Genomic DNA, 25025 nt, shown 5'->3' with positions numbered 1-25025 from the left:
TCATACATATAAACTTGCATTAATCTACATTTAGCAACATTTGCCAGATACAACTGCTATTCCTAGCCTTATTTCCTTTATCTTTGAACTGTGGTTGCAGAAATGTAGATACTGCTTTAAATCAAAGAAACTGTGCAAAGAAATACCTGCAGTTTAAGAAAAACGGTAATATTTACTAGAGCATGTTGTTAACTGGCAGTGAAAAGGCAACATTTATAATGAAGCAGACAGAGTCAGTGGGTTTTGAACTAAGACATAATTGCTTGACAACATTTTTATTGGCTCCTAATGTGATAACGATGACTTGAGGCGCCAGTGCTGCACAGAACCGTCCTGCCTACAATGAGAAAGCATAAAAAAATCTTTGTGACTGTCTTCTGTATGGAAGTTCCAGCAATGGCTAGCTGACTTATATTCACGTTTTTTGGTCAATCCATTATTGAATGAGGAGTAAATTGTCTTCAGAGAAATTGAAAGGACAAGTTCTCAACCAGCGAGTGAAAGACCACTTTGATTCGCAAACAATCTTTTGTCAATCAAGGAATCCGAAGGAAGCAAAATAATGGGAGTGTTGCTGAACAAAGAGACCTTGGAGTGCAGGTTCATAGCTTCTTGAAAGTGGAATCGCATGTAGATTGGATAGTGAAGAAGGCATTTGGTATCCTTTCCTTTATTGGTCAGAGTATTGAGTACAGGAGTTGGAAGGTCATGGTGTGGCTGTACAGGACATTGGTTAGGCCACTGTTGGAATATTACGTGCAATTCTGGTCTCCTGAAGCTTGAAAGGGTTCAGAAAAAATTTGCAAGGATGTTGCCGGGGTTGGAGGATTTGAGCTATAGGGAGAGGATGAATAGGCTGGGACTGTTTTCCTTGGAGCGTCAGAGGCTGTGGGGTGATCTTATAGAGGTTTATAAAATCATGAGGAGCATGGATAGGATAAGTAGACAAAGTCTTTTCACTAGGTTGAGGGAGTCCAGAACTAGAGCGCATAGGTTTATGGTGAGAGACGAAAGATATAAAGGAGACGTAAGGGGCCAGTTTTTCATGCAGAGGGTAGTGTGTATGGAATGAGCTGCCAAAGGCAGTGGTGGAGGCTAGTACAATTGCAACATTTAAAAGTCATCTGGGTGGGTATATGAATAGAAAGGGTTTGGAGGGATATGGGCCGGGTGTTGGCAGGTGGACTAGATTGGGTTGGGCTATCTGGTCGGCATGGACGGGTTGGACTGAAGGGTTTGTTTCCGTGCTGTACATCTCTATGACTCTAAATCCTGTGGAAGTGGTGTTTCCTAGTTTTTTTTTTCACTCTTTCCATCCTAGTATTCATGTATTGTCCATCTGTTTGTGAAGGGATGAATTTAAGCAGGAGTAGCGTTAAAAGTTTGCAATTTGTGTTTCTTATTAGAACATAGAAAAGTACAGCACAGAACAGGCCCTTTGGCCCATGATGTTGTGCCAAGGTTTAATCCTAATGTAAAATATAATAACTTGCTGCTCTCCATGTGCCTGTCCAGCAGTTGTTTAAATGTCCCTAATGACTCTGCTTCCACCACCACCGCTGGCAACGCATTCAATGCATTCACAGCTCTCTGCGTAAAGAACCTGCCTCTGACGTCTCCTCTATACCTTTCCCCTAATATCTTAAAACTATGACCCCTTGGACCCGTCAATCTTGCTTTGGGAAAAAGTCTCTGGCTGTTGATTCTATCTATTCCTCTCATTACCTTGTATGCCTCGATCAGGTCTCTTCTCTTTCTCCTTCTCTCCAGAGAGAGAAGTCTGAGCTTTTTCAACCTTTCTTCATAAGGCAAGCCCTCCAGTCCAGGCAGCATCCTGGTAAACCTTTGTTGCATCCTCTCCAAAACCTCTGTATCTTTCCTATAGTAGGGCAACCAAAACTAGACACAATATTCCAAGTGTGGCCTCACCAGGGACTTGTAGAGGTGTAGCAAAATCTCGCAGCTCTTCAACTCAATCCCCCTGTTAATGAAAGCCAAAACACCATATGCTTTCTTAACAATCCTGTCCGCTTGGGTGGCAACTTTGAGGGATCTATGTACTTGCACACCCAGATCCCTTTGTTTCTCCACACTACCAAGAAACCTGTCTTTAATCCTATATTCAGCATTCAAGTTCGACATTCCAAAATGCATCACTTCGCATTTATCCAGGTTGGACTCCACCTGCCATTTGTCAATCCAGCTCTGCATCCTGTCTATGTCGCACTGAAGCCTGCAATGGGACGGCACCTGCAACCTTTGTGTCATCTGCAAATTTACAACTCACCCCTCAACCTCCTCATCCAAGTCCTTTATAAAAACTATGAAGAATAGAGGCCCAAGAACAGAGCCCTGTGGGACCCCACTCAACACTGACCTCCAGGCAGAATACTTTCCATCTACAACCACTCTCTGCCTTCTGTCGGCCAACCAATTCTGAACCCAGATAGCCAATGCTCCCTGTATCTCATACTTCCTGACTTTATGAATGAGCCTACCATGGGGAACCTTATCAAATGCCTTGCTGAAGTCCATATGCACCATCTTTGTCGACCTTTCTTGTCACCACCTCAAAGAACTCAGTAAGATTTGTGAGGCATGACCTGCCCCTCACAAGGCCATATTGACTGCCTTTAATCACGCTATGCTTTGCCAAATAGTCATAGATCCTATCCCTCGGAATTCTTTCCAAAACTTTGCTGACCACAGACGTAAGACTGACTGATCTGTAATTGCCAGAGATTTCCCTATTACCCTTCTTGAAAAGATGAACAACATTCACCTCCTTCCAATCCTCCAGTGCGACTCCCGTGGAGAGTGAGGAGGCAAAGATCTTCGCCAACGGCTTAGCAACCTCCTTTCTCACTTCCTGGAGCAGCCGAGGATAAATCTGGTCTGGCTCTGGGGACTTATTAATCTTAATGTTTTCCAAAATTTACAGCACATCAACTTCACCAATCTTGATCTAGTCAAGCCTGTTTCCCAGCTCCTTAAAGTTCTTATTCACAACAAGGTCCCTTTCCTTAGTGAAAACTGAAGCAAAATACTCATTTAGGGTTTCCCCTATCTGCTGAGACTCCACGCACAAATTCCCTACGCTATCCCTGATCAGTCTTACCTTCTCCCTGATCATTCTCTTATTCCTCACGTATGAGTAAAATGCCTTTGGGTTCTCCCTAATCCTATTTGCCAAGCCTTTTTCATGCCCCTCCTGGCTCTCCTCAGTCCATTTCTGAGCTCCTTTCTAGTAAGCCTGTAATTCTCTAAAGCTGTGCTAGATCCTTGCTTCCTCCACCTTACGTAAGCTGCTTACTTTCTTTTGACGAGAAGCTCCTCTGTTCTCGTCATCCAAGATTCCTTAATCTTCCTCTTTCTTACCTGTCTTAGAGGAATGAAGGTGTGCAACACTCGCAGCAACTGTTCCTTAAACAGTCTCCACATGTCTGCTGTGCCCTTTCTGTGGAACAATTTCTCCCAGTCTGTACTTCCCAACTCCTGTCTAATAACATCATAATTTCCTTTTCGCCAATTAAATATCTTCCCTTGGTAACTGCTCCTTTCCCTCTCTAAGGCTATGGTAAATGTTAGGCAGTTGTGATCACTGTCACCAAAGTGCTCTTCCACTGCGAGATCTGACACCTGTCCTGGCTCATTGCCAAGCACCAAATCCAAAATGGCCTCTCCCTTTGTCGGTCTGCCTACATACTGAGTAAGGAAACCCTCCTGAACACACCTGACAAAAACAGCTCCAAACCAAACCATCTGCACTTAGGAGGTTCCAGTCGATATTGAGAAAGTTGAAATCACCCATAACTACAACCCTGCTACCTGTGCATTTTTCTAGAATCTGCCCGTCTATGCGTTCTTCAATCTCTCTACTGCTATTAGGTGGTCTGCAGAAAACCCCCAATGCGGTGGCTGTTCCCTTGCCGTTCCTGACTTCCACCCATACTGAATCAGCAGGCAGACCTTCCTCAACAACCTTCATTTCTGTAGCTGTGATGCACTCTCTGATTAGCAATGCTACACCCCCTCCTCATTTTCCACTTTCCCTGTTCTTTTTAAACGTTCTAAACCCTGAAACATCAAGCAACCATTCCTGCGCCTGTAAAACCCACGTCTCCATTATGGCCACTACATCGTATCCCCAAGTACTGATCCATGTTCTAAGTTCATCACTCTTATTTTTGACACTCCCCTTGCATTGAAGCAGAAACACTTTAATCAATCCATTTGTTTCATCACATGAGAAACCTTCCCGATAGATTCACTACATCCTGTAACTGCCCCGTCTGCAACTATCCCCCTCTCAGATATGTGGCTCTGATTCCCATCCCCCTTTCAAACTAGTTTAAACCCACCCGAATCACATGAGCAAATCTTCCGCCCAGGATATTTGTGCCCTTCCGTCCTTCATGTACAGGTCCCACCTTCCCCAGAAGGTATCCCAATGGTCTAGGTATCTGATGCCCCCCCCCCCCCCTCTTGCACCAGCCTCGCAGCCACGTGTTAAACTGCATTTGCTCTCTGTTCTTCACCTCATTATCTCGTGGCATGAGTAGCAAACCTGAGATCTTTAACTCATCTTGCTCTTCAGCTTCCAACCTAACTCTCTGTAGTTACTTTTCAGATCCTCAATCCCTCTCTTGGCTATATCATTGGTGCCAATATGTACTACGATTTCTGGCTGCTCACCTTCCCCCTTCAGAATCCTGTAAACCCAATTGGCGACATCCCAGACCCTGGCATCAGGGAGGAAACATACCTTCTGGGAGTCCCGTCCCTGACCATAAAATCTCCTATTAATCCGTCTAACTATTGAGTCCCCTACCACTAGCGCTTTTTTGTTCTTCCCCCTCCCCCCCCTTCCCTTCTGAGCCACAGTGCCAGGCTCAGTGCCAGAGACCTGACAACTATGGCTTTCCCCTGGTAGGCTGTCCCCACCAGCAGTATCCAAAACAGTATACTTATTGCTGAGGGGAACGACCACATGGGCCGACTGCTCTGACCGTCAGTTCCCTTTCCTCCTCCTGACTGTAACCCAACTGTCCTTATCCTATGTCTGGGGTGTGACCACCTCCCTGTACATCCTCTCAATTTCTCCCTCAGCCTTACCTTGGTTTAAAAATGTTAGCAATGAATAGCTGTTTTCTTGTTAAGTACAAAAACCTTGTGTGTTTCCTTTATGTCTGATTTCATTCGTTAGGTAAAAGGGGGATTTTGGCTAGTTGGATTACAGTTTTTAACACTGTAGAATAGGGGGCTTGATTTCCAGAGTACCACCCCAAGGGCTACACATTTTTAAAAACTGAATAATTGAGGTTAGGACTGTTTTGTTACAGAAAAGCAATTTTTTTATCACAGGAAAGTGTAAATGTGTGGTTACTTATTGGTTAAAAAGTACATGCTTTTTTAAAGAAGCTGGATACTTTTGAGACACGTTGCCACGAGGTGTCTTTGGGGAGAAAATAACTAGCCAGCAGCAGGGATTGGATTAATCCAAATTAGCGCTTTTGCTGAAGACTTTGCAAAAAGAAAGATAATTCCTAATTGAAGCTAAGACCCAAGTCCAACTCATCAGCTGTCATGCTGAGGATTCCCACAGCTGATGATGTGATATTTTACCTATATTATTCACCCACAAAATTCCTAATCAAAGTCTGTCTGTATTATGTGTGGTAAATGTGTGCCGTTGTACATAAAGCGGGTGTGGTTTATTTTTGCATTAGTAATTAATAATCTGGCCTTGCCACATTAGTGGATACACTTTTTTTCATGAATAAAACCTGCTGTGAGTTTCTTTTATCTTGGATTATGGTCATAGTTGAGCATGAATCATCCAAAAGGTTAAATTGGTCATATTTAAGTATTCCAACTTTAAGTACATTTAAGTCATCATTGGACAAGTATATGGATGTACATGGAATAGTGTAGGTTAAGTAGGCTTCAGATTGGTATGACAGGTTGGCGCAGCATCAAGGGTCGAAGGGCCTGTACTGCGCTGTTATGTTCTATATTTCACAGTTGTAGTAATTTGGGGCTTGATTTCTAGCACATTATTCCCACCAGTGTGTTATAGTTCGTTGTTTTGAAGTTGTGAACAAGAAATGAAGCTGGTGGATTGTAGAACTTCTCCTCTACAATTGGCCTGTAACTAGAGTCGGGATGTCTACTTACAATAGTTCCTCATGTTGTGCCCACACCAAATAGACTGCATTAGTTTGGGAAGGCAGCTTGCCACCACCACCACCTCAAAGCCAATTAGGAATGCACAATAGATACTGTCTTTTAGATTTTTAGCTTCCAACCTCAGTGGAAGAAATTAAATGATTGTTGGTTATTTGCATTACTTGTAGAATTTCTTCTTTTTACTAGTCTTTGATCTTTGACATACAAACTTCAACTCTGTATTCAAGTAGATTCCCATATTTTGAACAGCCTAAGGGCTCACGGTTCAACTTTAGTTGCTGCCAAAGTAACTTGTTATTTTGAACAAGTGGTCAATCAAACTAGTTTTCTGCAGTTTTATTGGAAAACTGATGACTTTGAATCATTTGTTTATTGCTGAGCACTCTTGACATACAAATAGAAAGTCAGCTTAACCTTGTGCAAGTGGAGAAATCAGTGGTGCAAATTCATAAGGCAAGCTTGAGGTTCTAAAAGTTTTACTTGCTGGAATAAATTTTCCACATGACTGTTTGGGTGTAGACTATAATGGCATGTCTGACTTGTACCGTGGTCCATCTTTCCAACATTGTGTAATAATTTTAAAAGGTTACAGACTTTTAGGTAGTATGTAATTTGAAGTCAGAAAATGTGGGAGCAACCTGCACTGAAATGCAGGGTATAATTTGGATACTTTACTGAAGAACAAATCACAAAAAAATCCTCTACAGCCAATTTCTTGTGATTATTTATGGATGTGGCCTTATTCTGGTAAATGCAGGCAACAAGATCAAAGTGCTGCCAACATGAAAACATCACTTAGCCTCTTTATGTACTGTCTTCAGGTCAGTGGGTTTCTAATTTTGAGGCAAAGATGTCTGGATGAGCTATCTTCCCAGAGGAACCATTATTCGGCAAGCCAGTTCTCCCTAATCTTGTACGACTTGATAGACAGCCAAATGGAAGAAACTTGCAAAACGTGCTGGTCAGGAGGCAAAGACATAAAAGATAATTTAAAATGTTTGAGGGGTGCAAATAAATAAATGAGCAATTTGCATATTCCCATGACCGACAAATCTACTGTATACTCTTACATTAAATTGGAGAATATTTTCTCAATTATGTCGTCTAACAATTATTTGGTTAAATCACAACCCTGTGTTAAGTTGATATGTCCTTTTTAAGGTCACAGTTGCTGCATTTTCTGAGTCCATTAGAGCCTGATTGATTGCAGAAATCCTCAGGTCACCTAGTGACCTTTTCCATATTTATCCTCCCGCAACATGAGAGGAACTTGGAGGTAATCTGAAGTGTGATTGATATACCTCAGTACAATTGCTTATATATGTGATTGAGTTTGCCATGTTGGAATGAGAAGTCTTGCTACAACCTTAATCTTTTGTTTTTAATTTGTTCTCTTCTCATTTTGAAGTTTACCAAAGGTGTTTCTCACTATTCAGTTTTCTGTTGTAATTATTTCCTAGGATGTGAATATTGATAGTCAGCTTTTAGCTCCCCCTCATTAATTGCATTTGACAAAGCAGTGGTGAACTGCTTTCTTGAACCACCAATCACCTGACTTAGGTGCAGTGACAGTGCTATTATTATATAACATTTCAGGATTTTGGCCTAACAGCGAAGATGGAATGGTGCTGTAAGTCCCTGTCAAAAGGGCTTTGAGACTTAAAAGGGAATGTGTAGATTATGTACCTCCTTGTTCTTCCAGGTGGTAGAGACCAGGGGTGTAAAATGTGCTGTTGAAGAACTTTTGAGTTGTTTAGTGCATTTATTTAGATAGCCCTTTAGTAGCAGGGAATGAATATTACTGAAGAAATACGCATGTTATTGAACCTTTTTATTTTGTACACATCAGTGCAGCTCAACAGAAAATTTTACAGTAAAGAGAAAATGACATTTATATTGTTTGGGAGAAAAGTGGTGAATGGTTAGCAAGGGGTCACTGATCAACAGAGATACCTCTGTGATAAATGCACCAGTTAATGATGACTGACAGCTTGCTGCCTAGTTCTGATATAATTTTAAAGGAGTTGACTATGGTTAATCTGCAGCAATGAAGAAGTGAATGGCTCGTACCTGTTTTCTTGAAACAAGTGCTGTGTTAATATGATTTTTCCTATCTGCAAAGAATAGATCATTGTGCTAGTTGTGACATATTATACACATATGTGTTCTGCAAGTCTGACTGATAATCCTGAATTGGTTGTCAGCATAATTCTTAAGTAATCTGCTCTTGAGTATTAATGTTGTTTTTTCTTCAAATGGTATTTCTCAAGTGGTATTCTGATGAATGTAAGATGAAAAATTTTGACAATTTTGTTTTGACTAAGACTCAGATTATATGATGTTCCATTTTGCCCTCTGGTCAGACCACATTTGGAGTATTGTGTGCAGTTTTGGATCCCATATCTCAGGAAGGATGTACTGGCCCTGGAATGTGTTCAGAGGAGGTTCACGAGAATGGTCCCAGTAATGAAAAGCTTAACATATCAGGAATGTTTGCAGACTCTGGAACTATACTCAGAGTTTAGAACGATGAGGGGGAAATCTATTTGAAACATACAGAATACTGAATGGCCTGGACAGAGTCTATGTTGGGAAGATATTTTTATTGGAGAGGGCACAGCCTTCGAGTAAAGGGAAGACCTTTTAGAATAGAGATCAGGAGAAACCTCTTCAGCCAGAGAGTGGAGCATCTGTGGAATTCATTGTCACAGAAGGCTGTGGAGGCCAGGTCATTGAGTATATTTAAAACTGAGGTAGATAGGTTCTTAAGTATCAAGGGGATCAAGAGTTACGGGGAGAAAGCGGGAGAATGGGGTTGAGAAACTTATCAGCCATGATTGAATGTCAGAGCAAACCCGATAGACGGAATAGCCTACTTTCTGCTCCTACGTCTTAAGATCTTATAATGGATCCTTTGGTGTTATATATGATCCTGAACAAAGAAGAGAAAAAGAAAATGTAACCTTGGGTCATAAATTCATAATCAATTGCCTCAGAGTTTCAGTGTGACATGCTTCTTGTGCACAGAATAAGTTTCCATCAGATTTCATGTCTCAGGTTCTAGATATAGAGTCATAGAGCGAACAACATGAAAATGACCTTTCGTCCATGCCGACCAGATGTCCTAAATAAATCTCATCCCATTTGCCAGCATTTGGCCCCTATCCCTCTAAGTATTTCGGTTCCAGATCCCTTTTAAATGTTGCAATTGTACCAGCCTCCTCCATGTCCTCTGGCAGCTCATTCCATACATCCTCCACCCTCTGTGTGAAAACATTGCCCCTTAGGTCCCTTTTAAATCTTTCCCCTCTCACCCTAAACCTGTCCCTCTCTTTTTGGCGTTCCCCACCTGCGGTAAAGATCTTATCAACTCACCCTGTTTCTGCCACGCATAATTTTATAAATCTCTATGGTTACCCCTCAGCCTCCAACACTCCAGAGAAAATACCCAAATCATTTATATAAAATGTCAAAAATCTGTGGACCCAGCACCAAAGGTTGTGTTCTCTGGCTCATTTGTGGTATCTATAACCAAACTGAAAGATTGGTAACAAAAACAGATAGTGTCAGGTAAGGGAAAGTGCTTAGACCTGCAGGGGACTCAATGTGCCAGTGCTTAAGTTGGCCTCTTGAAGGCCATTTCTTTTCTGCCAAGTCCCCACCGTAAGGATATGGATTATATATTTTCTGTTGAAGTGTTGCTGATGAAAGCCTGCCAACCTGGGTTAATAATATGTTTGCCATATGATCCAGAGCTAGTGACTATCTTCTTGGTTTAAGGTGGCTCCAAAGTGTTATGCAAACAAAAAATCAGAACCAAGTTCATTCTCTGTGATTTGCTTTCTAATCCAATATCTGAAATCAGCAGGTCAGCATAAAACCAGAATGCTGTTGATAATTTAACAAACCAACATGGCACAACAGTGAACCAAATTGTAAATCTGTCATTCAGAGCTGGAACCTCCGATTCAAGAGCCTTGGGAACTAGCAAGACAGCAGGTTTCACTGGTTAAACTCCCAACAGTACCTGAGGCATGGTTAGACCTCAAGACTACGCACAGGTAAACTCAATTTAATGAAGTCAGATAAGTCCCTTTGGGAAGAATGTGAGTTTTCCCTCGAGGGGAGACAAAATCCCTATAGATTTTCCAATAACTACTTTTCGACTGAAGACAACAAATGTTGGAGATCACAGCGAGTCCGGCAGCATCCACGGAGAGAAAGCAAGCTAATAATTCGAGTCTAGATGACTCTTCATCAGAGCTGAAGCAAAATGTAGAAGGGACAGCATTTGCAAAATTAGGAAATGGTGGGGGGTAAGGGAGGGCGATGGGATTAGTGGGTGTAGGGTGACAATGAAGAAAAGATGTTGATAATTCAGTTTAAGTGTTCTGAATGTGAGAATGGCACAACAATGGTATGCCTCCGGCCAGACTTGAAAGGATAGTAAGTGCGATGAGGGGGTGTAGGGAACACGTTGGGTGTGGGAGGACAAAATAACAAGCTAAAGGAAAGGGTGGAAATGTTCATGATTTAAAGGTGTTGAACTTAGTATTAAGTTAGCCACAGATGAGGTGCTGGAATACTAGAGGTTGGCTAACATGGTGTCATTATTTTTAAAAAGGCGGTCAGGATAAACCGATGAGCCTGACATCGTTGGTGGGCAAGTTGTTGGAGAAAATCCTGAGGGACAGGATTTACGTGTATTTGGACAAGCAAGGACTGATTAGGGATAGTCGATATAACATTGTGTGTGGGAAATCATGTCTCACTAACTTGATTGAGTTTTTTAAAGAAGTAACAAAGAGAATTGGTGTGGGCAGAGCGGTGGACATTTTCTATATGGACTTCAGAAAGGTGTTTGACAAGGTTCCTCATGGTAGACTGGTTAGCGAGGTTAGAGCACATGGAATAGAGGGAGAACTGTGGAGTGCCACAAGGATCTGTGCTGACTGCGTTGCTTTACTTCATTTATGTAGACAATTTGGATATGAATGTGGAAGTTATAGTTAGTAAATTTGCAGATAACATCAAAATTGGAGGTGTAGTGAACAGCGAAGAAGGTTACCTCAATATACAACAGGATCATGATCAGGTGGGCCAATGGGGCGAGGAGTGGCAGATGGAGTTTAATTTAGATAAATGCGAGGTGCTGCATTTTGGAAAGGCAAATCAGCGCAGGACTTATACACTTAATGGTAATTTTTTTTTAGATTTAGATTAGACTTACAGTGTGGAAACAGGCCCTTCGGCCCAACAAGTCCACACCGACCCGCCGAAGCGCAACCCACCCATACCCCTACATTTACCCCTTACCTAACACTATGGGCAATTTAGCATGGCCAATTCACCTGACCCGCACATCTTTGTGACTGTGGGAGGAAACCGGAGCACCCGGAGGAAACCCACGCAGACACGGGGAGAACATGCAAACTCCACACAGTCAGTCGCCTGAGTCGGGAATTGAACCCGGGTCTACAGGCGCTGTGAGGCAGCAGTGCTAACCACTGTGCCACCGTGCCGCCCACAATGTCCTGGGAAAAGTTGCTGAGCAAAGAGACCTTGGAGTATAGGTTCGTATTTCCTTGAAAGTTGGAGTTTTCGGTAAATAGGATAGTAAAGGCATTCAGTCTGCTTTCCTTTATTGGTCAGAGCACTGAGTATAGGAGTTTGGAGGTCATGTTGGGTCTGTACAGGACATTGGTTTGGCCACTTTTGGAATATTGTGTGAAATTCCAGTCTCCATCCTATGGGGAGGATGTTATGAAATTTGAAAGGGTTCAGAAAAGATTTACAAGGATGTTGCCAGGGTTGGAAGGTTTGAGCTAGAGGCAGAGGCTAAATAGACTGGGTTTGTTTTCCCTGGAACGTTGGAGGTTGAGGGGGTGACCTTATAGGGATTTATAAAATCATGAGGGGCATGGATAGGATAAATAGACAATGCCTTTTCCTTAGGGTGGGGGAGTCCAGGACTGGAGGGCACAGGTTTAGGTAAGAGGAGAAAGGTTTAAAAGGGACGTAAGAGGGAACTTTTTCATGTAAAGGGTGATGGAGTGTATGGAATGAGCTGCCAGAGGAAGTGGTGGATGCTGGTATATTACAACATGTAAAAGGCATCTGGATAGGTACATGAATAAGAAGAGTTTAGAGGGATATAGGCCAAGTACTGGCAAATGGGACTAGATTAATTTAGGATTTCTGGTTGGCATGAATAAGTTGGACCGAAAAGTCTGTCTCTGTGCTGTACATCTCTCTGACTCCAAGTTCAGAAGTCTGTAAAGTGGCTAGTCTGAAGATGAGATGTTGGTTCCTCCAGTTTGCGCTGAGATTCACTGGGACATGCTGAGGGCAGACATGTGGGCATGCGAGCAGGGCGCTTTAAAATGGATGGCTACAGGGAGGTCAGGGTCATGCGCACAGCAGTCACCCAGTCTGTATTTGGTTTCTCCAATGTAGAGTAGGCACACTGGATGCAGTGAATACAATACTTAAGCTTGGAGGAGGTGCAGGTGAAATGTTGCTTCACTTGGAAAGATTGTTAGTGCCCTTGAATGGTGAGCAGGGAGGTGAAGGGGCAGATGTTGCACCTTCTGCATTTACATGAGAAGATGCCTACTGTAAGTTAAAGTCAAGAAAGCCTGAAATTAGTGTCATATAGGTTTACAGCATTAGGCCTATTGAGTCTATCCTGATCAAAAACAAGCACCAAATTATTTTCCTTACGTTTTCCAGCAGTTGGGTCATAGCCTTGAATGCCTCAATCACCTTTCCAGGCAATGAATTCCAGATACCCACCACTCCATGGATGGAAAAGAAATTATCACATCCTTCTTAACCTCCTGGTCCCCTACTTTAAATTTATTCCCCTGGCCATTGATCCCTTCATCAAGGAGGAACATTCTTTCCTGTACATCCCCACCTCCGGGACATCTCTGCTTCAAGGTCTAACTAATCTCTTTTTTTTTAAAACTAAAACTCTTATAAATCCCTTCTGCATCCTCTCCAGTGTGATTGCCCACCACATGTAATATGGATTCCAGAACTACACATAATGCTCTAGTCATGACCTAGACAACATCTTATACAATTCCAGTATAACCTCCTTGCTCTTAAAATATATACCTTGGCTAATAAAGGCAACTTTCACATATGTCTTATGAGCCACTTTGTCTACCTGTTCCATGATCCTAAGGGACTGGTGCACATCAAGGGCTCTCTGATTCTTGGTCCTTTGCAGTTTTTTCCCTTGCCTTGTTTATCCTGCTCCAGTGCAACATCTTACACTTGTCCAGATTGAATTCCATTTGATTTTTTGTATTTGCTTCCAAATTGTTTTTAAGTAACTAACCTCCTGTGGTATTGGTTGTTATGAGTCAAAGGATATATAAGAGAAATGTTGATATTATACTACGTAATGTACAATGCATTGTATGTCATGGCTCTAAGTCAGAAGTTTGTGCTTTGAAATCCCATTTCAGATTTTGGACACCTATCTTTGGCTGCCATTTCATTTCATGTAACATGAGGGTATGTTACATTGTTGGAGTTCAGGAGATGCCCTCAATGAGATGTCAACGATTCCTTCTGTCCCAGTGCCACTACATAGAGCAAATTCTTCCTTTACTCTGTAATTGCTCTTCTTTAGTGACAGTTGAGCTACCAGCTCCTGATGCAGAGGACTTTTTTCCAAACAAACAGCTAGCAACTACACTACCATCTTTATGGTTTGGACAGATTTACTGCAGGTTGTCAGTGGTGTCCAGTACTGGTTGCCATCCATTCTAATAACTTCAGTATGATAGGAGGCTCCACCTCCCTCACATTTTCTGTCCTTGTCTTTGTACTTCTCTTTGCCTGCCTCCTTCATCTTCCCATTTTTGTAAGTGTTTCCTTCCCTCTGTCTCACTGTATGTACATGATTATATACTCCTGTGATCTGTTTCTGCATTATTCCTGTTAATGCTCAGGATACAAAACAATGGCACTAGCCAGTAGGTAGCAAGTTGAAGTTAGATACTGCAGGAGGCTGTGCAAGAAAGAAAATGGGTGATTTGGAGTTGGTCTTCAGGTCAGAAAGAAGCAAAGACATGCTTAATGTTTAGGTTTAATGTACATGATGAGCAGGAACTGGTATGTATTGGGCTTCCTGTGGCTAGCCCGGACTTTAAGAGTGGAATGAACAAGCGTGGGCTTGACTTGAGAAGATGGTGGTTGGAAGTAAGGCTGCGATTGACGATCTTTTCAGAAGCAAGAAGCAAACAAGATGAAGTTCAGTCTATTGGGCGGTGGATATAATTGCTGTATTGTGCAAGAGTTTATGTAAAGATCAGAAAACCCTGTAAGATTTCTGGAACATTGCTTATTTAGGTTTAATTGGATTTCTTTAATTAATTGAAAGATTTGAATTTAGTTAGCAACATTCAATTGTGTATTTGTGGTTTTCATGTCAAATTAGCCATGATATGTTACTGGCATGCAAAGTAATAGCAATGTAACACTGAACAGAAACTGATGTGCAACATTGTGCCAATGTGGAAAATGTACAACACACTAGTCTTGCTTAGGCTGAAAATAGTGTTGCCATCATTTTTGGGTATGAGCAAATGTCAAATATATATAAGGAACCCTAAGAGAGCCCTCCTTGTGATGCATTTCTAAGTTACCACCATGGGTCAAGAAATGAGATGGAGCTGAGAGTACTTGATCTATGTAAAAATAGAAGTAGTGCAAAACAAATTTTAGATGAGGATTTGCTTTAAAAGCATGACGTAAGTGAAAGTATCAGATGTGAGTATATGCAGAATGTATAAATTCAAATGAAGAATTTTTAAAAGTACACCTAAAAAGCTAAAGTCGCCATAGTCTTACCACACCTTAGGGCTGCTCACTCGTCAGAGAGAGACGACTAGATCATATTGATGAAGAAAGAAATGTTCCAAGACAGTGAGATGCAGGGTATAGTCAAATTAGCATTAATATTATGTTGGAAACGAGATATTGAAATTAGATCAAATAAATAAACTAACAAAATGGAATATATGTAATTTATATAATTGATGCCTGTACTGGGGGAGGTACTGGGAATTCGATTGCCAAAGGAATAGACAAATCTAGCATGCAACTTCGTGAGGGATCAGGAGTTTGGAGACCAAGTAGTCTGTCTTCAGTTCAGTGAGTCTTCTGGAATAAAAAATTGAGAACAAAAAAAGGAAAATACTTGTATAATGCTTTGAAGAACTGCGAACCAAACCATGGGTTTCCTCCGGGTGCTCCAGTTTCCTCCCACAATCCAAAAATGTGCAGATTAGGTGACTTGGCCATGCTAAGTTGCCCATACTGTTAGGTGAAGGGGTAAATATAGGGGAATGGGTCTGGGTGGGGTGCGCTTCGGCGGGTCAGTGTGGACTTGTTGGGCCGAAGGACCTGTTTCCACACTATAATCTAATCTAATCACAGCATTTTACAGCCAATGAATAATTTTTAAAAATAACTCTGAAGTGCAGAGGAAATTAAACTGATGCATTTGGTTAGGAAGAATGAGAAAGGCCAAGGAAATTGAAACTTATGGGATAGGGAGAAAAGTGAAGTTAAGGTCATTAATTGACCTTTTTGAATAATACGGCAGGAACAATAGGCACACTTTATTATCTTATGATGTACTTTTGAAATATAGTCATTTGTGTAGTATAGGAAACACAACAGCCAGTTTTCCCCCAGCAGACTCTCACAAATGTCAATGATTGGTAATTACTTTTGTGATGTTCATAAATATTCATTAAGACATCAGGGATAACTCAGTTCTTCGAAATAATGCCAGTTTTGTTTTACAACTACTTGAGAGAGCAGACATCGCTTCAGCCAAGGATTTAAAGCAGTGGAAAACTTTGGGAGAAATAAGCTTGTTTGTTAAGAAAACCATACCAGAGAAAACAAATTAATAAGATGCACGGTGGCTCAGTGGCTAGCACTGCTGCCTCACAGCGGCAGGGTCCCAGGTTCGGTTCCAGCCTTGGGCAACTGTCTGTGTGGAGTTTGCACATTCTCCCTGTGTCTGTGTGGGTTTCCGCCGGGTACTCCGGTTTCCTCCCACATTCCAAAGATGTGCAGATCAGGTAAGTTGGCTGTGCTAAATTGTCCATAGTTGTTAGGTGTATTAGAGGAGGGTGGGTTACTCTTCGGAGGGTCGGTGTGGACTTGTTGGGCCAAAGGGCCTGTTTCCACACTGTAAGGAATCTAATCTAAATTTGATCTAATCAAGATTAGTTGATGTGGGTTAGATTATGAATGTGGAATATTGGGGTATATTGTGTGGAATCGTGCAGGGTTTAATTTTGAGATTGATATTATTAAGACATTACCTGGAACATGGTATCAGTAGTGTCACCTCAAAGACTGGAGATGACACAGTAGCAGGAGTTGAAGATGGACAAGTTGAACTGATGGATTAATAAATTGACAGCTGTAGTAGGTAAAGGCAGTAGAAATGGCAAAGGCAGAGAGCTTATTAAATTAGTGAGAAATTGCGGAACAAGATGGATCAGGACCACATCATTTGTATCATAGCAAATTAAGTAAATATTTGTTCTGTCAATAAGTACAAAAAGAGGAGTGCAGAGAAGATCAAAGGAAGAAAGTGACTATTGTGAAGAGTTAGCCTGAAGATCTGTTGCCAGGTTTCCTAATTTTGTTTCGAAGCACTGAAAGGAGTATCATGCCAGATAGACCGGTAAGCAGAGAAAGTAACAACAGAGAGACTGGTATGTTGTTGCTTTCCTGAAACTAGTGATGGTGGGAAGACCTGTTAAATAAATCTTGTGTAGAGCACACACATCCTGTTCGCAAACCTTACTTCTGCTGTATTAATTAATGTTCGTATTTCCTCTCATAAATTGCCAAGTTAGTTGTCAACCATCAATGTAGTTGTGGACTCTTGTACGAGGCAACTCCAGAGCAAGATTCTTAAGAAGTTCTCCCAACGCCATTATCACCTTGTACATTATGTTGAAATTTGATTCGTCACCTAACTTTAGACAGCATTACAGTCAATTTACTGGTACTATTTGAAGCATGCTGCATAAGGTTGTTGCTCCCATTGACTACTGCACCGGAAAAGGCCTGCTGCACTTGCACAGACATCCTGCTGTCCTGTTTCAACAGCATAATAAATCAGCTATGTTCACCACATAGCACAACGATTGTATCTGATGAAAAATTATAGTCTGTTTCCTCTTTGAGCATCACACATAGTTGAATAAAGCTAGGTTACAAGATGCCACCCGTCATGTGCCTGTTTTATAATCAAATACTTTGTTTGATGCAGCATGTATAATGGGTAATCTAGTTCTCTAGAAGTGAAATAAAAATAATCTTGACAGTATATTAGAATTTATTAACTCAAATCCTTTTAACTTGAGTTGTCAGGCCCTATTATTAGATGGTAATATATTCCCTTTTTTCTCTTCAGAATAACATATAAAATAATAAAAACTGAACAAAAATGTGATATGAAAACGTTGTGCAAGATGATAATATATTGTAATCACGCAATTAGTATATATTAAAGTGCCAACTATCCTTTATCCAGAATTTCAAATATTTTCGTGGAATTTACTCCTTTTCAAAAAACAGTTAGGTAGGTGACTGCTACTATCCATCCATTTCAATTTGGAGACCCGTCCATTCTTCATTATCAGGTTTAAAGCTGTACTACCAATGTTCAATTTTCTATAATTTGGACAGTTTTTTGAATGTACAGTATACCACACTGGCTTCTTACTGAAGAAGTACTTAATGGGTGTTATTGCTGAATTTCTTTAAAATTTCGTACGATATTTTCACTAAGAAAGATGTCATATCTGCCACTTCTACATAAAGGAGAAAGTGAGGTCTGCAGATGCTGGAGATCAGAGCTGAAAATGTGTTGCTGGAAAAGCGCAGCAGGTCAGGCAGCATCCAAGGAGCAGAAGATTGGATGTTTCAGGCATAAGCCCTTCATCATTCCTGAAGAAGGGCTTGTGCCCGAAACGTCGAATCCCCTGCTCCTTGGTTGCTGCCTGACCTGCTGCGCTTTTCCAGCAACACATTTTCAGCACTTCTACATAAACAACACTTTCAACTGTTAAGGCAGTTTTTAAAAATTTCATTACTTTTCTGACCTATTTAGCTTCACAACCTCAGGAGCAATATTTTGGGCAAATTGTATCAGGAACAGTATCAGTGTGGAGCAATTCTTGAAGTGTGTATACAGTGGTTTTCTAGAACAATACGTTAAGGAACCAAATAGAGCACAGGCCATCGTGTGATGAAAAAGGAGTGGTTGGCATCTGGGCTGTGTGAAGCCCCTGGGAGTAATTGACGATAATATGACAGAATTTTTCATTAAGATATAAAGTGATAAAGTTGATTTTGAGTCTCAAGCCTTGTGTCTAAATAAAGAAAGCTACACTGATATGAGGTATTAGTTGTGATAAATTGGTGGACATCATTTAAAAGGGTGATGGCAGCTAGGCAATGGCAAACATTTACAGAGTTCATGAAAGAACTGCAACAATTGTTCATTCCTGTGCAGCACAAAATAAAACAGGAAAGGGGCCTGAAATGGTCAACAAGGGGAATTAGAAGTTGTATTCAAGCCAAAGAAGGGGCATACAAATTGACAAAAAAGAGCAGCAGACCTGAGGGTTGAGAGCAGTTTACATTCCTGAAGAAGAACAACGGGATTGATCAAGAAGGAGAAAACAGAGTACAAAAGTAAACATGCAGGGAACATTCAAACTGATTTGTGAAAGCTGCTATATGTCTGTGAAGAGAAAAAAGATTAGTAAGACAAATATATGTCCCTAACTGTGAGAAACCGAGATCAACTAAACATATTTTGGTTCTGCCTTCACAAGAAGGGCACAAATAACAGCCCAAACATTTTGGGGAATGCACTCCAGTGAGAGAGAGAGGAACTGAAAGAAAGCAATATTAGGAGCAAAATGGTGTTGGAGAAATTGGGTTAAAAACTGATAAATCAACCCGGGCCTGATATTCTACATTCCAGGGTATTTATGGAAATGAACTGAGAAATAGTGAATGCATTGGTGGTGACCTTTCAAGATTGTGTAAATTCTGGTTTTCTTAAAAAAAACAGTTCCCATTGGATGGGAAGATAGCTAATGTAACTCCAGTCTTCAGAAAGGAAGGTAAAGAGAAAACAGAATTATAAACCAGTTAGCATGACACCAGTAGCAGTAATGCTACTGTCCATTATAAAAGAATTAATAGCAAATCATTTGGAAAACAGTGACAGGATATTGAGAGACCACTGGGATTTACAAATGGGCAATCATATTTGACAAATCTACTGGAATTTTCAATAATGTAACTCGTAGAGTTGATGAGAGGAGTCAGTGGATGTAGTTTGCCTGCATTTTCAGAAGATTTTTGATCCGTTTCACCATGAGATTATTCCTGATGAAGGGCTTTTGCCTGAAACGTCGATTTTCCTGCTCCTTGGATGCTGCCTGAACTGCTGTGCTTTTCCAGCACCACTCTAATCCAGAATCTGGTTTCCAGCATCTGCACTCATTGTTTTTACCTTCACCATGAGATTAGCCTGGGATTGGGGCTGGTGGACTGACATGGGTTGAGAACTGGTTGGCAGACAAGCGACAATGAAGGGGAGTAAACTGACTTTTTTTCCCCAAGTGGCAGTAGCGTGGGATCAGTGCTTGGACTTCAGCTATTCACAGTACATATTGATTTAGATGAGGGAACTAAGTGTCTGTCGCCATGTTTGCTGATGACATAAAGCTGGGAGGGAGAAAGAACTGTGAAGAAGTATAATGTGGATAAATGTGAGGTTAACTACTTTGATAGCAAGACCAGGCAGGCAGATCATTTTCCAAATGGTGATAGATTGGGAAATGGGGAGATGCATTGAATCTCAGGTGTACTTGTATACCAGTCATTGAAAGTAAGCATACAGGGTCAACAAGTGCTGAAGAAAGCAGATGGCAAGTTGGCCTTCATAGAGAGAGGATTTGAGTACAAGAACAGGGATGTATTAATGCAATTTTACATGACCTTGAAGAGACCTGGAGTATTATGCATATAATTGGTTTATCAGGCTGATTCCTTGGATGGCAAGACTGACATAGAAGCAAATTGGATCACTTAGGACTACATTCACTGGAGTTTAGAAGATTGGCGGGGCTTAGTGGAGTAGTGACAGATCTCATAGCAATCTACAAAATTCTAACAGCACTGGACAGGGTATATGCTGAAAGGATGGTCCCGATGACCAGGGAGTCAAGAACCAGGGGTCACAATCTAAGCATATGAGATAGGCCATTTAGAAGAGAAGAAATTTCTTCATCCAGACAATGATGAGTTGGTAGAATTCTTTACCACAGAAACTGCAAGAGCCACAACATTGAATTTTTCAAGAAATTGTTCTTCAGGCTACAGGAATCAAAGGGTTTGTAAAGAAATAAGTAGGAGCAGGGTACTGAGCTGGATGCTTAGCCATGATCATATTGAATGATGGAACGGGTTTGATTGACTGAATAATCTACTCCTGCTCTTATCTTCTGTGTTTACCTCACTCTGCCCAAAACAGAAATTATAAATCCTCCTGCACCTACGAGCCCATCATGGAAAATTGCATAAGCAGCATTACTAAAAGCAAAACATTCATGTTTCTGGCATCAGCGACTGATGGAAATTTCAAAGTACAGTTTTTAATTTTTCTCGGTATTTTATTTACATAAATCTTCCTCCTTCGGATAAATAATACTGTACTCTAAGACCTCAGAAATTGCGTCTGGTCTTGTTCGGTTGCCCAGCCAATTCAGCAAGACTTTGCAGTTCTTCTGTTTCAGTTTTGAAAGCCCCTTCATCTTTTCATGAGGCTTTACTTTGACTAACTACAATGGGGCTGACATTTTCTAAATAATATTGCTGATGAGATGCAAAGTGACTCTCTGCCCAGTTTGCCTAAGGATCAGTTCAGTGTACTTAAAAACCCCCTGAATTCTGACTTCTAATTTTGAATTTTGCTGCAAAATTTCAAACTCACTGCTCCCACACCGCAAAAGCAAACACCTACTTGTACCATAAGTTTGCCTGTAAAGTGTTCCCCATAGTACCTGTAAAACATGACGGTATCTGCCTTCAACTGGAGATAGTTCAATTTAAAGATCAACCTTACTGAGAAGTACAAGATTTTAGAGGCGTCCATCATTTTGGCCGTATACACATTTAATTAACTTTTGCATATTTCAACTGTATTTGGTGTCTCTTTGACGGTGATTAATTACTTCCTTTTTTTAGTTGATCTCCTCAAAAAATGCAGCTTTAATATTAATTGACATAAAGTGCCACTTTTTTTTGTTAACAAGGCATTGAAAATCTTCAAATTATTTTTCATTCCAGTGATGAAACTACTCTTATAGCTTGGTTCCCAGATTTTCCTCAAAGCTTTATGCTGCTAACCTTGCTTGAGCTTTTTAAACCTGATCAGGTGACACATTTTCCATGCACATCCATCTGTGTGATAGTTGGTTGTTCAATATCCGCCACAACTGTATAGACCCCAAATTTTCTCCAGCTTTGTGATTATTCAGCAATCTGCTGAATATTGTGATTATTGGCAGTGTGGAGGAACAGAGGGATCTGGGTGTGCAAGTATATAGATCCCTCAAAGTTGCCACCCAAGCGGACAGGGTTGTTAAGAAAGCATATGGTGTTTTGGCTTTCATTAACAGGGAGATTGAGTTTAAGAGCCGCAAGGTTTTGCTACACCTCTACAAGTCCCTGGTGAGACCACACTTGAAATATTGTGTCCAGTTTTGGTCGCCCTACTACAGGAAAGATAGAGAGGTTTTGGAGAGGGTGCAACAAAGGTTTACCAGGATGCTGCCTGGTCTGGAGGGCTTGCCTTATGAAGAAAGGTGACTAAGCTTGGACCTTTCTCTCTGGAGAGAAGGAGGAAGAGAGGAGACCTGATCGAAGTATACAAGATAATGAGTGGAATAGATAGAGTCAGTAGCCAGAGAGTTTTCCCCATGGCAGGATTGACTAGTACGAGGAGTCATAGTTTGAAGATATTAGGAAGAAGGTATAAAGGAGACGTCAGAAGTAGGTTCTTTATGCAGAGAGCTGTGAATGCATGGAATGCGTTGCCAGCGGTGGTGGTCATTAGGGACATTTAAACGACTGCTGGACAGGCACATGGATAGTAGTGAGCTGAGGGGTGCATGGGTTAAGTTATTATATTTTACATTTGGATTAAACCTCGGCTCAACATCGTGGGCCAAAAAGGGCCTGTTCTGTGCTGTACTTTTCTATATTCTTTGTTCTATTATTGCTGTTTGACAGTTTTTATTAGCCTGCTTCTAATTTACTCGTAGCCACTAAGATATCCCAATTATGTGGGCTTCTGCTCCTGGTGGCAGTCCTGGTCTATACTGCATTTCTTGACCTTTTATCTCTTTTTGGACTGTTACCTATTAATCTCTCTCTCTCTTTCTCTCGCAATGGTCTCTGATCATTTCTAGGGGCATGTTCATTCAGAGAGTCGCTGTCCAAGCTTACATTGTGTTTTTTTGCCTTCCATTGTTATACTTCATGTTCTCATAGGGAAGGCAATGGCATTGTGGTAATTTCTCAACTCCCATAGATTCAAATTATCTCAAAATCCATGGATTCAAATCCCACTGTGGCAGTGTTGGAATTTGAATTCAATAAAAATCTAGAATTAGGAGACTAATCTTGATGATAAAACCTTTGTCAATTGTCAGGAAAAGCCATCTGGTTCATTAATATCCTTTAGGGAAGGAAACTGCCCATCTTTACCTGGTCTGGTCTCTGTGACTCCAGACCCACAGCTCAGTGGTTGACTCTTAACTGACTTCTGGGTAATTAGGGATGGGTGATAAATGCTGGCCTAGCCAGTGACGTCCTTGCCCTGTCATCAGTTGAATTTTTAAAAATCCACAAGATTGCCCTTTTGCTCCTCAACCTGTACATTCAGCGAGTTATGTTTTCCTTCACTGATTTACTAATGATAGTCACATTCTTCACTAATTTTTTTCTGGTAAATATTTGACTTTGCACTTTTGGGACTGATGGCTTCATTTCAGTCATTAGAACTAATTTGACCTTCTTCAGGTATATTGTCAATTGCAACATTCTGATCTGTATCGTTGTGCAACATACAGTTATGTTACTTTATATAATTCCTTTATAATCTGAAAATTTGTATTTCATATTAAGAAACCTTAGAGTGTACCCAAACTTTTGGTTCCCATGCCAAACAATTGTTATTTTTTCTGTCTTTACTAATAACCATTTTCCAGGCCTCTCCATTCATAAGCCCCTCACTTTTACAGTAAACCTGTCTCCCTTATTGAAACTGGCTTCCATTGTCAGGAAGCTTGCTAAGTAATTTCTAAGAGTTCAGCTTTGAGCCTTTCTACCTGTATGCAGTGCATTAAAATGCACAAAATGTTTTTTAACTAATTGTAGTCCTTTCCCAAGCTGCAAGCTTATCACCTATTACTGATGGAACTTCAGGATTTCAACCAAAAACTAACTAATTTGGACGATACTCTCCGACTGTCAACAACAGATTTTTGGCAAGAACAGCCCATGTTAGTGCAGATAATAATTTACAGTTTGGCTGATTCTGTCAAAATGTTATGAGGGTGAGCAGACTGGAGGGGCTCAATGGCCTATTTCTCCTCAATCTGTCCTTTATTTTGAAAATCAGTGTTCACGAGGGACCCCAAGTTTGGAATCAGGTAGATAGGATAGTGAAGAAGGCGTTTGGTAAGCTTTCCTTTATTGGTCAGAGTATTGGGTATAGGAGTTAGAAGATCATATTGAGGCTGCACAGGACATTGGTTAGACCAGTTTTGGAATATTGCATGCAATTCTGATCTCCTTTCTATCGGAAGGATGTTGTGAAACCTGAAAGGGTTCAGAAAAGATTTACAAGGATGTTGCCAGGGTGGAGGATTTCAGCTATGGGGAGAGGTTGAATAGACTGGGGCTGTTTTCCTTGGAGTGTCTGAGGCTGAGGGGTGACCATATGGAGGTTTATAAAATTATGAGGGGCATGGATAGGGTAAATAGACAAAGTCTTTTCCCTGGGGTGGAGAAGTACAGAATAGAGGGCATAGGTTTAGAGTGAGAGGGCAAAAATTTAAAAAAGACCTTGGGGCAACTTTTTTATACAGAGGGTGGTGCGTGTTGAGGAAGTAGTGGAGGCTGGTACAATTGCAACATCTAAAAGGCATTTGGATGGGGATATGAATAGAGGAAGGGTTTAGAGGGATCTGGACCAAGTGCTGTACTAGATTAATTTAGGATATCTGGTTGGCATGGACGAGTTGGACCGAAGCATCTGTTTTCATGCTATACATCTCTATGACTGTATGATACTGCCTGAAACAGTATAAAAGTCTTGCAATTCCACAAATTTTTAAACACTAATTACTGTTTTAGAGGTAAGTTCATACTTAAACTATAAGATCTTTAGGAACATTTTTGAAAAAGTTTAAAAATGATGTTTGAGCAGCCTGGCCTTGAAGCTGGCAAGTTTTAAAGTAAATTAACGGACTTAATAGACGTAACATTTTTGACTTTGGATTGTTCTTTTTATATAGTAAAATAACATGATTACATTTGTTTCTAGACTCCTCAAAGGAAAATTGTGATCACCTGGCAGTCGTGTCACTCCAGCTGATCTACAGAACTGTGGCTGAAGTCAAGGTGTTCTGGAGCATCTGTAACTAAGAAAACATCTGTAAGCTGACCTTATTTATTTTTTTAACTGATGAGAAAAT

General features: G+C 40.9%; 1 protein-coding gene across 4 annotated transcripts in view; it reads left to right on the top strand.

The window, feature by feature from the left end:
- znf592 (zinc finger protein 592) overlaps nt 1–25025 on the top strand; it is a 195420-nt gene that overhangs the window by 42809 nt on the left and 127586 nt on the right. For all 4 annotated transcript variants that reach the window (XM_060853610.1, XM_060853611.1, XM_060853612.1 and 1 more), the window contains exon 2: nt 24875–24985. The gene's annotated coding sequence lies outside the window, so the exon portion shown is untranslated. The remainder of the gene's footprint in view (nt 1–24874; nt 24986–25025) is intronic.

The sequence above is a fragment of the Hemiscyllium ocellatum genome, chromosome 42, assembly GCF_020745735.1.
Source record: "Hemiscyllium ocellatum isolate sHemOce1 chromosome 42, sHemOce1.pat.X.cur, whole genome shotgun sequence".
Lineage (NCBI taxonomy): Eukaryota > Metazoa > Chordata > Chondrichthyes > Orectolobiformes > Hemiscylliidae > Hemiscyllium > Hemiscyllium ocellatum.
This window is presented reverse-complemented; position numbering and strand designations above follow the sequence as displayed.